At 37.5% G+C, this 17014-nt stretch overlaps 1 long non-coding RNA gene across 1 annotated transcript; it reads right to left on the bottom strand.

Annotated features, from left to right (window-relative positions):
• Positions 1-4549: 4549 nt before the first annotated feature.
• LOC129902030 (uncharacterized) lies at positions 4550-10749 on the bottom strand. Its single transcript, XR_008770029.1, has 3 exons — positions 10684-10749; positions 10022-10069; positions 4550-4606 (listed from the first exon to the last, which is right to left on the bottom strand). It is a non-coding gene; the product is annotated as an uncharacterized LOC129902030 (long non-coding RNA).
• Between the last annotated feature and the right edge of the window lie 6265 nt (positions 10750-17014).

Here is a 17014-nt window from a genome sequence, read left to right as displayed (position 1 = left end):
GTATGATACATGATTGGATTGTATGGTATATGATTGGTCTTTATCTAAAAATGTATTCTTACTTTAGACTTTGACTGAGTCTCTCTTATCTTTCTAATTCGGAGATATTTGAACCAACGTTATTCTTTCTTGATGTATGTTTTATTCTGCCATATTACATACTCGTACATTCCACGTACTGACGTCCATTTGGACCTGCATCGTTTCATGATGCAGAGACAGGTTTAAGAGATCATCAATAGAAGCACCATTGAGGATCTATACACACTAAGCGTATTGGTGAGTCCTTCTCTACATCCGGAGGACACTGGTTATATCATTCTTGCATCGAGTTAGCCCTTTTCATTTTGATTTGAGGTAGCAATGAACATGTCATTGACACCAATTAGTTAGTAGTGATAGAGGCTTCATAGACTAGATAGTGAAGGGTCGATTGAGTATTTCTTTCCTTAAATTAATCTTGCCAAACTATTTTTAATGACAAATATTAGAGTTGATTTGTTGGCCCATAGCCTTTATTCTTTGAGTTAGATTGATGATTTGAGTTGCCCGCCAAATATTCTCTTTATTTTAAGTCTTCCGCTGATTGAATGAATGAACGGATGTGTGATTAGGCTATGTGGTTCGCTTGGGAGCCAGAAATGGTTTCTGAGTGCCGGTTAGATATGAGTATATTGAGTCTTGGGAGGAGTATCGAGCACCGAATTGGGTAAGAGTATAGTCCATTCTCGAACCAATAAACTACGTCGCCAAACGTAGGAGGAGATAGAACCATTAAAGTCGGATGCTTCCCGAGGGTTAGAACCGTTAAAGTCAAATGCTTCCCATTTTATTGTCCTGACATTATAGGACTTGGTTGGATTGGATCCATGATTGATTGATCGTTCATACCCTGGCAAAGTATGGACGGACATGGCAATAACGTCGGATTGTTGTACTATCGCTCGCTCATATGGTGATAGTTGTCTGTTAGAGAAACTCCCAAATTGAGTGGATTATACATGATATGATTGGTTTGACTGTGATTGTAGATGGTTGAGTTGAATTGTAAAACATTGCATAAGTTTAATTTGCATATTTATTGAGTTGAGTCTTTTGAGTTGATTATTGAGTTGATAGTATATGATTGGATTGGGTTAGACGAATTGTGAATTGTATTGAATGATTTAATTGAATTGTATCGTACATGATTAGACTGGATTGGATGGTTTATGATTGGTCTCTGCCTAACTGTGTTCTTACTTTAGACTTATGATACTTTGATTGAGTCTCTCTTATCTTTCTGATTTTGAGATATTTGAACCAACGTTATCCTTCCTTGAGGTATGCTTCATTCTGCCATATTACATACTCGTACATTCCACGTAACGTCCATTTGGACTTGCATCATTTTATGATGCAGAGACAGGTTTAAGAGATCATCAATAGGAGCACCATTAAGGATCTATTCACACTCAGCATATTGGTGGGTCCTCCCCTACATTCGGAGGACACCGCTTATGTTATCCTTGCGTCGAGTTAGCCTTTCATTTTGATTTGAGGTAGCCATGAACATGTCATTGGCACCATCTAGATAGTAGTGATAGAGGCTTCATAGACTAGATAGTGATGGGTCGATTGAGTATTTCTTTCCTAGAATTATTCTTGTCAAACTATATTTTTTTTTGACAAATATTAGAATTGATTTGTTGGCCCTTGGCCTTTATTCTTTGAGTTAGATTGATGTTTTGAGTTGTCCACCGACTATCCTCTTTATTTTAAGACTTCCGCTGATTGAATGGATAAACGGATGTCTGACCAGGCTATGTGGTTCGCTTGGGAGCCAGAAATGGTTTCTGAGTGCCGGTTACGTCTAGGGTACCCTCCCGGGGCGTGACAATAGGTGAAGGGATACCCATTGATGAAATCGCACATACCTGATTGAAGAACCCTAACCTGAATCTCTTTAACGTTGACTTAAACTTGGAACTCTAGATCTTGCTTGAGAGAAGACTTGAAAGAGAAGAAATCTATTTTAGGAGAGTTAGGAGTGAATGAGAGGTTAAGGCTGATAGGAATCACTTAATCCAGTTAAAAGAGTCCAAAAGACATAGTATAAGAATTAAAAAAAATGAAAAAAGACTGAAAGACCACTGATTAAAATCTATTGGAAGGCATCTACGATCTGTAGAAGTCAGAAAAAAGTTTCTGGGTTTCTGAAGTTTGGAACTACGAACCCATTCTATTGACCGTAATCCATTCTACGACCCGTACTTCATGTTCGTAGAAAGTTAAGCATGGAGTCTGAGTTTCTGAACTTTGATTCCACGAGACCTATCTACAATACATAGAATATTCTACGAGCCATGAAAGGTGTCCATAGAACTCAAATGTTTTTTGAGATTTTTGAAGTTTCAGGATTTGATTCTACGAGACCATCCGCAACCCGTAAAACCAACTATGACCCCTAGTTTCTTCTCATCCTGTTCAAGTCAAATTCTAAGTTACTAAAGATGATCTACGACTCCGATCTATGACCCGTAATAGATTTTATGAGCTGTAAATCCTGTTCATAGATCTCAGACCTAATTTCTAATTTTCTAAAGTCTCATCTAGGGACTCAATCCACGAGCCGTACTTTGTTTTATGACCCGTAAACCAGTCTTGTACTTTTCCAAAAAAAAATTACAGACTTGAATTTTTGCAATGTTCAAGCCTGATCTAAGCTAAGGGACTTCTGAGGTGTTATATTAATTGAATAATTTTTATAATTTAAAAATCAAAAAAGAATATCCCTAGACTATCGCTAACGTTTTAAAAATACTATTCGTCCATTTATTTTGCTAAAAGTATCTCTTTGATTATATTTTTATCTCACTTATACCCTTTGACTAACAATCAATGCTGAATTCATAATTTTTTAATTTAAATTTCACGTGAAGAATATAAATAAAAAAAATAATGTCTGATAAGAGTTAGGTCGGCTAAGTCAGAAAATCATGTAGGTGAACTATTTAATTGGGGTCATTGTTTAAAATTGAACTAGTAATAAAATGCCACATTAAATTTTAATAAGCTTCTTGTTAATTTACTGTTGGTGGTTAATCAAAGGGCATAAGTGAGTCAAAATGTAACTAAAGGGGTATTGTAACAAACATGTGGATGAAGGGTATACTTAAATTTTATGTGATGATTTAGAGGATGTTTTTGGCGCTTTTTCCATTTAAAAATAAAAAAAATTCAAACTAATAAATAATTGTCATGATCTGAGTCTACATCCCAATCGAAACACGGTACTTGAGACTACAAGGCTAACACTTAGCATAACAAATCAAAGCATACTATATGAAAACTAGAGCAGAAGCTGAAAATGTACTGAAATGCAACGCTAACTTGACATAAAACTAAATGATGATATAAAAGACAAACTATGAGTCAACTACAAATGTCTGAAAGCTTCTAATAGTCTTGAATGAAAGAAAACAATCTGCCGGGACGACCCCCAACTACCTGAAAATTCGATAATAAAAACGAAGGATAATCTAGCAAACTAAATCTATGGAGTTCCCAAATGAGGAGGACTCACCAATTACTGACTGAAAATATTGTAATCTTACTAGCCACGAAGCTTAAAACGAGAATCGAAATCTACATTACAAAATGATGTAACGCAGAGAAAGGTACATGGAATGTAGTGAGTATGTAAGGGATACTAACTACTCATATAAGTAGCATATTTAGGACAGTAAATAAAGGTTTCCAAAATCATGAACATAACAAGAGAATCAGAAGGAAAACAATTGTAGTTCTTAACAAATATCATTTAAACCTTCATTCAAAAATATATTCAAGAGTGAGTCCAATTAAATAACCTTGCGTAATCGTATACATAAGATAACATACTTAAAATGAACTATAATAAGTTAAGAGCATATCATAAAAAATGCATAAATTGGAGAATTATTTTTATAACCGACATACACCATGTGAGTTCATGATGTCCAACCTATAATCTCAGCTGAGAGGGCTTCCCTATACCTTGCCAAAGTATAGAACCTATCTATCTATCTATGTGTATCTATTAATCTGAGCCTCTCTGGGCCAAGTGATCAACCAACAAGGCGGTGAAACATAATCCTACGGTAGCACGTAGTTATGAGACTTGAATTGTCACAACCAAATCCCGTAGGCCGTGACGGGTGCCCAAACTGGACACTCGCGTATACCCCTGCTAACTATAAGTAAACATGTCTCCTATTTGAGTCATAGCGTACCAACATGCAAGACAATATATAAGCCGACAAGGCTATCATAACATATAGGCCCAACCTTACACGCATACATATACAACCCACATACATGTATACACAACCCACGTACATGTATACACAACCTACGTACATGTATACACAACCCACGTACATATATACATAACCCATGTACATGTCCATCGACCTCTAAGAGTAAGAATAGTAACATAAGGCGGGACAGGGCCCCCGCCGTACCCGTAATCAAATAATTACATATACATAGAAGGTTTAGTACCAAAATTCGGCTCCAATTCAATGGAGCTTCTTTCAAATTTGCTGAGTGGAATCCTAAGCTGGCGGATCCCCAAAGCGCGCGCCTGTACCTGCGGGCATGAAATGCAGCCCCTCCCGAAAAGAGGGGGTCAGTACAACATATGTACTGAGTATGTAAAGTATAAAACATCAAAAGGAGGGCACAACTAACATAGGGATGCAGGGGAAAGTATAATATTCAACAAACCACTGAACCTGCATCTCATAAAATAAAGTCATGCATACTATCATCACATACTATACCCGGCCCGTTCGGGGACCCAGTGTAACAACCACATCACTCTGTTATCATAAGCATCTATGTACTATTAGTGCTATCTCTTATAATAATACCGAGGGACATACGGCTCGATCCATTTATCATATAGTAATGCTGAGGAACGTTCAGCCCGATCCATATAGTAATGCCGAGGAACGTTCGGCCCGCCATATATCATATAGTAATACTGAGGAATATTCGGCCTGATCCATATATCATATTGTAATACCGAGGAATGTTTGGCCCGATCTATATATCATATAGTAATGCTGAGGAACGTTCGGCTCGATCCATATATCATATAGTAATTATAGCCGGCCTGGGACTCGGTGAAAGATTTATCATAGTACATACGAGTGGAGTAGTGAGTAACCCTATTCTATTTAAACCATCATTGGAGACTTGTTGAACTAATCAAAATGAACTATCACTCAAAAATTAAGACAATAGCCATAACAAGTACCTTTGGAGTGTCCTTATGGTTTGCATTAAAGTAGCCCTTTTGGAGTCATCTACTCGTATCAAGGCGTAATAAAATATCTTTTGGAAGTCAAGAGAATAATCTTTACATATCCTCTACTTTCCCTCATAAAATCATTATATACATATGTGCCGTGGAACGTACGGCCCGATCCTTAGGTAGTAACACATATCATACTTGGCCCATCAAGGAACTCGGTACCATTAACCTTTCATGATAACTTATTTCAAAGACATATCAAGCGAGAAGAAGGGTAGCTTTAATTACTCATGCCAAAAACATGCCAAGAGAAGGAAGGAAGCTTCACATACTTATGCCAAAAACATGCCAAAAGAAAAAAAGATAGCTTTATATACCTTTTTCGGGATTAATTGAAATCCGGCTTGCCTTGATAACTCCTTAACCTATTTACATGAAAGTAATACTAATATTAATAGCCTTTCACTTTCCAATAGCCCACTATACAACCAAGTACTAATAGGAGTCATTTCCTTATCCATTACCCCCGACTAGTTTGTTACTAGTTCCGATGCTACCAAAAATTGGGGAGCATTTGCCCTACAACTTCCACATCCTCGAGATTCCAACTCGGTCACAATATCAAAAACCATACCAACAACAACAACAAGCAGAATATTTACAATTAAATCGTTTCAACCTTACACAATACAAGCTCCAAATAACTAGTTCCAAACTACGATACCAAAAATAGAGTTTCTAGTTTCCATTTTGCAAAACCTTTAACCGTATGAAGCGGGGGTCGTGTGTCTGCAACCAGAAGCTCCCCCACCTCCTTTATAACACTTTTAGGCCCTGAAACACACCACCACACGACCAGCAGCAGCCCCCACACGCACAATGCCTCATTTCGACTACAATTTAACTACGACGACTTCAATTTAGATTGTTTCTTTCGCTGAGAATTTCTATGACGTTATTACACTTACAACAGCATAAAGGATGTGTGATACACCATATAACAACACCATAAACTTCAAATTGAAAGGAAAGACCTTACCTTTTCTGAAATTGGCCAAAACCCGCCAAAACCCGCTTCAGAAACTCTTCTAACGCGATTAAAATGTTGTGGCTGCTTGCTATCCGTTTGGTGCTGCTCCAAGCCATGATTTTATACTATTAATACCTCCATATCATCGCAGTATACTCTAGATAATTAATTCATGGAATGAAATCGGAGTATTCACTTTTGTTTTCTCCCAAATCCGAGCTCTCTTCTTCTCTCTAGCTAGAGTTTTCTTTTCTCCTCTTCTCTAGAATTTTCTTGAAATTTCTTTGATAAGAATGAACTAAAGGATAAGATGAGACTACAAGTCATACAACATATATATAGGCCACTTAATTAATGGGCTAACTTTTCAATACTTGGGCCTTTTCTTTTGTTGGGCCTCAATATTACTATTATTATTATGAGAGCCCAAACTACTTATTGCAATTATTATTATTTAAGCCCAAAAGCTACAAGTTTTCTCTCTTTTTGCAATTCACAAACTACTCTCCAAAATTCCCAATTTTCCCCTCGGCCTTCCTCCGTATTTTCACATCAATTTTTTTCCATGAACATCACACCGGTACAAAATAGAATAAGCAAAATAAATCACAACGTCATTCCTTGCAAATCAAAATTTCATTCTTTCCGAATGCCCAAAAGTGCGGGATATAACATCCCTCCCTTCCTTAGAGTCGTTTAACAGCGTTATAGATTATCCGGCTCACATGGTAACTTCTAAGAAGCTTACGAACCTTCCAAGAAACTTAAGAAGCTTAGGAGCTTAAGAAACTTAAGAGATTTAAGAAATTTAAGAACGCGTTCCAAGGTACAAAGGTATGGGGTGTAACATCCTTCCCCCCTTTAGAACATTCATCCTCGAATGTGAACCAAAAACCTTCCTTAAGTTCTTATACAGATTATAGGGGAAATTTCTTTCTATTATAATAACACATACTTTCATCGACTTAAGAGTTTCAGAAGTTGGAATTACCTGTAGACATAAGGAATAGGTACAGATACTTGTGTTTCATTTCCTCTTTCACTTCCCAGGGGGCCACCCATCCTAGTACTACTCTCGCCCAAGCACGCTTAACCTCAGAGTTCTGATGGAATCCGATACATTAGTGCTGGTATGATCGCCTCCATCCCTTAAGGTCTCCACCAATGGTTCCTCACACGGTATCAGATACCGCGACTCCTATCTGTTTATTGCTGGCCTCGAGATCCATCCATCCCTTATGGGATCTCATTTGAAGTTTAAGCATTCCCATTTACATATGATAGCGTCAATTGATTTTCTCTTACGCTTGTGTTTCTATTGTTCGCTTCCCCCCTTTTAGGGTGTACCCATGTCATCCTTTATTTATTTTCAACTGTTCATACGCATATGATTCTGTTCCAACACATTTGACATATTACACCTTCAGTTCGTAGCTATCTATTTCCTTTTTCGTCCGATACTTGTACTTATTTGATCACATTTATCTTAGGTGCTCCCTATAGTAGTCCTTTTATTCTTCCAGTCCATATGATAAACCTGTATCTCATTCCCTTTTTATTCCAAAAATAAAATCGGTAGAGTTTCCTCTATATTCCTTCCTATCCCAAACCCGCACTCAGGAAATACCAGCAATGCCATGCAAGGCCAACATATATATACATCCATATAATATCATATCATAGCCATAACGCCTCACAGGACCAATATATATATTCATATCACAGCCACACAGGGTGCCCAATATCAACCACAGTATAAAATGATGGACTTACCTCGTATGTCCAACTCGAGCTGCACTCGTTACACTTTTCTGTCTACTTTTTCCTTTAATTTTCAACTTTATATTTCAATCATATTTCAATCTTCTTACCTTATCCAGCATGCCTCTTTCACACCATTACTTACCTGTATACTATGTAGCTTCCAATATCATTCGTCACTTTTTTCTGTCGATGTCATTTTTCAGCTGAAACCAAAGGTTAGTAAAAAAAAGAAAAGGAATTTCATTTCCTATGGCTGGCTCTATCGCACGATCTAAGACAAGAAAGAAAGTTAACATCCTAAATGCCCTGTAGCCTCCTGTTAATAGATGTGGTGCATAACACACCGATAAAAAAGACTCTACTAGACAAGGTCTGTAGACATTCCGAGAAAGAACCGCTCTGATACCACTTCTTTCATGACCCAACCCCATAGGCCGTGAAGGGTGCCCTGGGCACTCACGTATACCCCTACTAACTATAAGTAAACATGTCTCCTATTTGAGTCATAGTATACCAACAGGCAAGACAATATATAAGCCGATAAGGCTATCGTGACATATAGGCCCAACCTTACACGCATACATATACAACCCACATACATGTATACACAACCCACGTACATGTATACACAACCCACGTACATATATACACAACCCACGTATATGTCCACCGACCTCTAAGAGTAAGAACAGTAACATAAGGCGGGACAGGCCCCCCATCGTACCCGTAATCAAATAATTACATATACATAAAAGGTTTAGTACCAAAACTCGGCTCCGATTCAATGGAGCTTCTTTCAAATTTGCTGAGTGGAATCCTAAGCTGGCAGATCCCCAAAGCGCACGCCTATACCTGCGGGCATAAAACGCAGCCCCCCGGAAAGAGGGGGTCAGTACGACATATGTACTGAGTATGTAAAGTATAAAACATCAAAAGGAGGGCACAACTAACATAGGGATGTAGGGGAAATTATAACATTCAACAAACCACTAAACCTGCATCTCATAAAAAAAAGTCATACATACTATCATCACATACTATACCCGGCCCGTTTGGGGACCCAGTGTAACAACCACATCACTCTGTTATCATAAGTATCTATGTACTATTAGTGCTATCTCTTATAATAATGCCGAGGGACGTACGACCCGATCCATTTATCATATAGTAATGTCGAGGAACGTTCGGCCCGATCCATTTATCATATAGTAATGCTGAGGAACGTTCGGCCCGATCCATATATCATATAGTAATGCCGAGGAACGTTCGGCCCGATCCATATATGATATAGTAATACCGAGGAATGTTCGACCCAATCTATATATCATATAGTAATACCGAGGAACGTTCGGCCCGATCCATATATCATATAGTAATGCCGAGGAACGTTCGACCCGATCCATATATCATATAGTAATTATAGCCGGCCCGGAACTCGGTGAAAGATTTATCACAGTACACACGAGTGGAGTAGTGAGTAACCCTATGCTATTTAAACCATCATTGGAGACTTGTTGAACTAATCAAAATGAACTATCACTCAAAAATTAAGACAATAGCCATAACAAGTACCTTTGGAGTGTCCTTATGGTTTGCATTAAAGTAGCTATTTTGAAGTCATCTACTCGTATCAAGGCGTAATAAAATATCTTTTGGAAGTCAAGAGAATAAGCTTTACATATCCTCTACTTTCTCTCATAAAATCATTATATACATATGTTCCATGGAATGTACGACCCAATCCTAAGGTAGTAACACATATTATACTTGGCCCATCAAGGAATTCGGTACCATAAACCTTTCATCATAACTTATTTCAAAGACATATCAAGAGAGAAGAAGGGTAGATTTACTTACTCTTGCCAAAAACATGCCAAGAGAAGGAAGGAAGCTTCACATACTTATGCCAAAAACATGCCAAAAGAAAAAAAGATAGCTTTATATACCTTTTTCGGGATTAATTGAAATCCGGCTTGCCTTGATACCTCCTTAACCTATTGACATGAAAGTAATACTAATATTAATAGCCTTTCACTTTACAATATCCCACTATACAACCAAGTACTAATAGGAGTCATTTCCTTATCCATTACCCCCGACTAGTTTGTTACTAGTTCTGATGCTATCGAAAATCGGGCAGCATTTCCCCTACAACTTCCACATCCTTGAGATTCCAACTCGGTCACAATATCAACAACCATACCAACAACAACAACAAGCAGAATATTTACAATTAAATCGTTTCAACCTTACACAATACAATCTCCAAATAACTAGTTCCAAACTACGATTCCAAAAATAGAGTTTCTAGTTTCCATTTTGCAAAACATTTAACCGTACGAAGCGGGGGTCGTGTTTCTGCAACCAGAAGCTCCCCCACCTCCTTTATAACACTTTTAGGCCCTGAAACACACCACCACACGACCAGCAGCAGCCCCCACACGCACAATGCCTCATTTCGACTACAATTTAACTACGACGACTTCAATTTAGATTGTTTCTTTCGCTGAGAATTTCTATGACGTTATTACACTTCCAACAGCATAAAGGATGTGTGATACACTATATAACAACACCATAAACTTCAAATTGAAAGGAAAGACCTTACCTTTCCCGAAATTGGCCAAAACTCGCCAATACCCGCCTCGGAAACTCTTCTAACGCGATTAAAACGTTGTGGCTGCTTGCTATCCATTTGGTGCTGCTCCAAGCCATGATTTAATACTATTAATACCTCCATATTATCGTGGTATAATTTAGATAATTAATTCATGGAACGAAATTGGAGAACTCACCTTTTTTTCCTCCCAAATCCGAGCTCTCTTCTTCTCTCTAGCTAGAGTTTTCTTTTCTCGTCTTCTTTAGAATTTTCTTGAAATTTCTTTGATAAGAATGAACTAAAGGATAAGATGAGACTAAAAGTCATACAACATATATATAGGCCACTTAATTAATGGCTAACGTTTCAATACTTGGGCCTTTTCTTTTGTTGGGCCTCAATATTACTATTATTATTATGAGAGCCCAAACTACTTATTGCAATTATTATTATTTAAGCCCAAAAGTTACAAGTCTTCTCTCTTTTTGCAATTCATAAACTACTCTCCAAAATTCTCATTTTTTCCCTCGGCCTTCCTCCGTATTTCCACATCAATTCTTTTCCATGAACATCACACCGGTACAAAATAGAATAAACAAAATAAATCACAACGTCATTCCTTGTAAATCAAAATTTCTTTCTTTCCAAATGCCCAAAAGTGTGGGATATAACATCCCTCCCTTACTTAGAGTCGTTTAACAACGTTATAGATTATCCGGCTCACATGGTAACTTCTAAGAAGCTTACGAACCTTCCAAGAAACTTAAGAAGCTTAGGAGCTTAAGAAACTTAAGAAATTTAAGAAATTTAAGAACGCGTTCCAAGGTACAAAGGTACGGGGTGTAACATGAATTTTCTAAACTAGTGTCCTCTCTGTGCTAATAGCCTTCCCAAAATAACATTTGTTCATAGTAATTCTTACAGGGATGAAAATAATCTATTTATCTGAATTGTATATGAGACGAAGCTCAAAATTTGTATCTAAAATAACATGTGTTGAGATTGAAATACATATCATGCTAGTTTTCATGCTTAAAAGTCACAAGGTTAGAATAACCATAAAAATAATGCTAAACCAGTACAATAAGGTTTTAAAAACCAAAGTCGACAATGAAAAACATGAATTAATGAGGGAAGATCATAACTTCGTAAAAATCCCTAACTTTGCTTCTAGTAATCTTGTAAAACCCTTGAAATCAGAATGCTTTAAGCATGAGAGTGAAAGGATACTCTATTTAAAGCCTTACATACCTGAGAGAATGTAGCATGAAAGACGGACTTGCTTGAAAGCCTTGAAATCCTAGTTTTTGCTTTCCTTACGATCTATTTATGAGCTTTGATAAATTTGAGAGTGTACAAACTAAGTTTGAACATGAAAGACCCTTATTAGAATGCCAAAGCATCGTGGCTTATGCTTAAGTATAGTGGGAAAAGGCAAAAGAATCCCTAACTTAATAACTATTCGACAGCTTCCATGAGCGTCATTTACAGTCCGTAGATTGGTTTGCAGATGTAGATTTTGATCGTGAAACTCTGGCTAAGAAAAATGGGGTTTAAATTACTTCCCAACACACATAACAAGGAAATACAAGATTCTGCATACTCACAAAGGTTTAGAAATTCACTTGTCTCAATTCAAGCACAAAATCACTCTGTAACTTGGATCTTCCCTCTTTGTTGGATCTTCAAATCAACAAAGTCTATTCAATAATAGAAACACAATAAGAATTCATAACTATCAACACCCATATCAATATTTTGAAAAACGGGGTCAAATTGATTCAAAAAACCCAATATCGGAAATGAAGGGTAAATTTGAAAATTAGTATATAAATACGTTATCCAAAATATTTGGAAACCAATGGTGAAAGCCGTTTTAAAAATAGAGTTAAAATCAGTTCATAATTATCAATTATCAAATACCATATATTCTTTCAAAAGCTTTTCAAGTTGGCATCAAAACGTATGTTTAATTATCAAAGTCATGATCTAATTAATGGGTAAAAGAGTTAGGGAGTTAGAAATTGTTACCCAATCAATGAATATTGAAAACTCTCTTTAAAATCGCCTATACTGAGCTCTCAAAATTGAAAAATGGAGAATGGGGTTGAAACTCTCAAATTTGGGAAATTAAAACAATATTTAGGCATTGTCCTCCGTGAAGGCGGTCACCCCTCCGCGAACGCGGAGGCTTAGGCATCAATACCCTTCGCGAACCTGCCCACCTTCCATGAATGCAAGGGTGAATCGTCTTAGCCATCGGTGAATGCGGCCAGATCCACGTGAACATGGAGGCCAAGATAACATTCGCGAAGGGGAAAGCTCAGCTAACAAATATCAACAACAATCAAGACTCAAAACTTCTCCGACGGGATACGTTCGAAATTTCATGCACATAAATCAATTATTCTACCTAACTAAATTCGACGTTCCAAACTCAATGGAACTGTCAAAACACGGATTCCAGATCTCCTTGACCCAGAATCATTTTAGTCGCAATTAACCTACTTAAGACTCAAAATATCAAATTTCCCTCGGAACTTCTGAAAATTTAACCAAGACCTCACCTATGCCTAAAATAATCCCCTGAATCCAATGGAATCGTCAAAAATCTATTCCAAGTGTTGGAACTTTGAATGTTGACCAAATTCAACTCTTGGTCTAATTTCACTTAAACTTCCAGCTCAAGGTCTCAATCCTTCGTTAAGGCTCTGAAACAGAAACCGATGACAATTCTAGACTAAATTCAAAATTTCAAAGATGATGAAACTGATGGAATTCTATTTCGAGACTTGTAGCTCTGATTGGTACCAAAAACCACTTTGTAACAACTTAAGGGTTCAAAACTCTAAAACTTCCAATTTTCCCAACTTTTCTTTCAAATTGTGAAACCAACTTCATAAATTGATCATAAATGATTCGAGGCAACTATCAAGAGGAATAAAATGATAATTTTTAAAAAATAATTCAAAACTAACCTTCCGGATCATTACATCTTACCTATCATTAATCCACTTTAATAATGAGGAAAGAGGTCAACTTTCTTTCGATCATTACCTATTATTAATATAGAAGGTTCTTTAGCCATTATTTAGAAGAGAGAGAGAGAGAGATGTATTATTTTGCAAGAATAGAGAGGCACAAATATTCTTCCTTCTAATTGTTCTGCCTATACTTTGTCATGCTGAGTTTTCTTTCTATAATCTTTGTTACATTCCGACTCCTAATTTTGTATTAGAAGAGCTTGTTGAATCGTGGAGATAAATCTATAATGGGTGAAATAGCCTTAAGGATAGTGTCTTCTGACAGGCCTCAATCTATGAGAATTCCCTACAAGTGTTTGTGATGAAGTATTTTCCATAAGATTTTCAACATGACATGATTGACACAGGACTCTAAATATTTATTGAGCAAACCCTAAACCTAGTAATTGATAGATAAACTAAGTTATTTGAATCTAAACATAAATTTAGTCATAGTTAAAATACTAAAATTTCGTGATTTTGTAACTGAAAGCTAAAAATTTGTGACCAAAACGATAGAGTACTGAATATAAATCTGAAAACATATATTATCGGGGCATACCTTGAATCATAAAATAATTTAAACAGATAATAATAATAAGACTGAATCTCCCCGTGGAAAAGAGAAGTAGGAGGAAGTTGGATTGTAAAAGACAACCACAAAATAAGCAAACAAAGAATTCATATAAGAGTTAACCCTACAAATCACTATATATGCTTTTTTGATTTATTATATGTTTCTTTGTTTTACTCTATTGTTAATAGAATTTTTTTGTATCCTTATATTGAAATGAAATCTCTTAGAAGCTTGTTAGAATTTGAAGCCATTTTATTAATAGCAACAATTGGACTCTATATTATTTATGCCTCGCCAATGTCATTAAGGGTGTGTAACGACTTGTTCCTGTCGTTAGGGATAGGCCAATGGAGAAGGATTTCTGGCCAGAAAACTTCGGGTAGTAACTTCAAAAAATTTGAGCCTAGGCCAGACTTGGACGAATTCTGAGTCAGGTGAAGTCTAAGGTGATAATGTGAATTATGGGAGGTCAAATCTATAATTTGATTGGGCAGGCTGATAGCCAAGATGATACAGAGCATTTACGGCTTAGTAGAATCGCATTCGGGAGAGTAAAGTTCTCGAAATCAAATTTGGCATGAAGGGTATAATTTTAATGCATCTTTGGAAGGGGTGTGTTGAGAAATGGGGGCTTGGAGAACAAACTCCGAGCTCACTGTTTCCGTATATCACGCCAGAGTGGGGCCGCCAGAGCTGGATATGTCACGCCAGAGTGGGGCCGCTAGTGCTGAATCTGTCCCACCAGAGCGGAACAGTCGTGACTTAAGTCGTGAAAAAGACCATAAATGGTCTTTTCTTCAACATTTAATTTCTAAAACCCTAAGAGGTGACCTAGGGAGATTTTCTGTAACATCTCTCAAAAATCTTTCCTAAGATTCAGACCCTTCTTGTATACGGGTAGGGTCGAACTCGAGTATTGTGAAGTATATGCATGAGTTAAGATGAGTCTCTAAGAATTAAGTAGTGTTAGAGGTGATGTGGGGTCACAAAGGACCCCTAGGACCAAGCTAAGTCCAAAAGATTCGTCGTGACTAAGTTTTAGGATGAGTTCGTATAAGGGGTCAACTTCTAATGACCCTACCTTTTGAAAGACTACAATCTGGGTGGACCACGACTTATTAAATTAAAGTTCGTCGAGTTTTCTTTCCAACGCCACTAAGAATGTAATTTTTGGAGTTCGAAGTCAAAAGATATGACGATTCTAAGACGAACTAGCTCGACAGGAATTTTAGGCCTGGGTTGCAACTGCTGGGGATCTGGGCTTGGCGTCGCAGTGGCGCGATGCGCCACTATCGCGCCAGGAACATGCCTCAGTAGTTTGGTCACTGGCGCGGCGCGCCACTACAAGATGTGCAGGGTTTTCAAGCCTATTTTCCAGAACCTAGAAAATATGGCCTTGGTGCTGTAAGGGCACGGCGCACCACTATCGCGCCAAGAACATGCCTCAGTAGTTTGGTCCTTGGCATGGCGCGCCACTACGAGATGTGCAGGTTTTAGGCCTAATCGACCTGGCACTGCAATAGCGCGACGCTCCACTATCGCGCCATGAGCATTTTTAGCCTATTTTTCAGAATTTTGGAGAAAGGGCAATTTGGGAATTGTCCCAAATTATATATGTATCAGCCTTAGCACGTTTTGGGACCATTTTCAGCCTCTCCTTCTCTCTCTTAAAAGCCTTAGAAATCCCTCTCTTTTCTTCTTCTTCTTCTCCTTTTCCAACAAGGAATTGTTCCAAGAGCTTCAAGACTCCAAGTTTCCATTGAAGACCCAACAACAAGGTTTCTTCAAGAATCTATTCTAAGTTATGTAAGGCTACTCAAAGCATGGGTTGACTCCACCCATGTGCCCTACTCTTCTTTGAGGTTAGATGTCCATGAGAATGGAGTTTCTTGATATGGTTTATGTTTGAATGAGTCTTGTCTCTTATTAATTTGATTCTTTTGTGTTGAAGTCGTTGAGCTAAGACTTTCTAAAACCTTCATGTTAGCATTGAGTTGATAGAGATGGTTTGTTAATATGCTCGGTTGATTTCCTTAACCATGTGATTATGTTGAAAGTGTCAATTTCCTTAAATGTGTTATTCCTCTTGAATTGTTGGTTTAAAACCTTTGAGTATGATGAGTCATAAGAAGGTGATAAATAAGGAGAGGAATGGTTTGTTATGTTTGTGGGAGGTTATAAATGCTTATTTAAATTAGGCTTGATTGAGTTGATTAGAGGATAAAATTGATGAGGGGACAAGGTCCTAAATGAGACTTGCCATTATGACTTGATTGAGTTGAAATGAGAATATAGTTGATGAGTTGGCAAAATTCTAAATGAAACTAGCTGTGAGGGATTGTTTGAGATGATTGGATGGAGTCTTATGATCATAGAGTCATGAGAGGAGTACCGAGCACCGAAGCGGGTGAGAGTATAGTCCATACTCGAACCCCAGAACTACACCGCCAATGTGGGTAGGGATGGAACCGTTAAAGTCAGATGTTTCCCATTTTATTATCCTGAAATGATAGGACTTGACTAATCGATGGAATCCATGATTAGGGAGGTATTCATGACCTGGCAAGGTATGGATGGATGTGGCAACAATGTCTGATTGTTGTACTATCACTGGCTCATAAGTGATGGTTGTCGAATAAGAGAAACTCCCATTTAGGTCTTGATAGTACTCTGGGTCAGTTGAGTTGAGTGGCAAGTGATTTGGTCCCGTCTAAACCATTTCTTGTTAGACTTAGGACAC

This window comes from Solanum dulcamara, chromosome 9 (genome assembly GCF_947179165.1).
Source record: "Solanum dulcamara chromosome 9, daSolDulc1.2, whole genome shotgun sequence".
NCBI lineage: Eukaryota > Viridiplantae > Streptophyta > Magnoliopsida > Solanales > Solanaceae > Solanum > Solanum dulcamara.
Note: the sequence above shows the minus strand (reverse complement) of the source record. Positions and strands in the feature narration are given on the sequence as shown.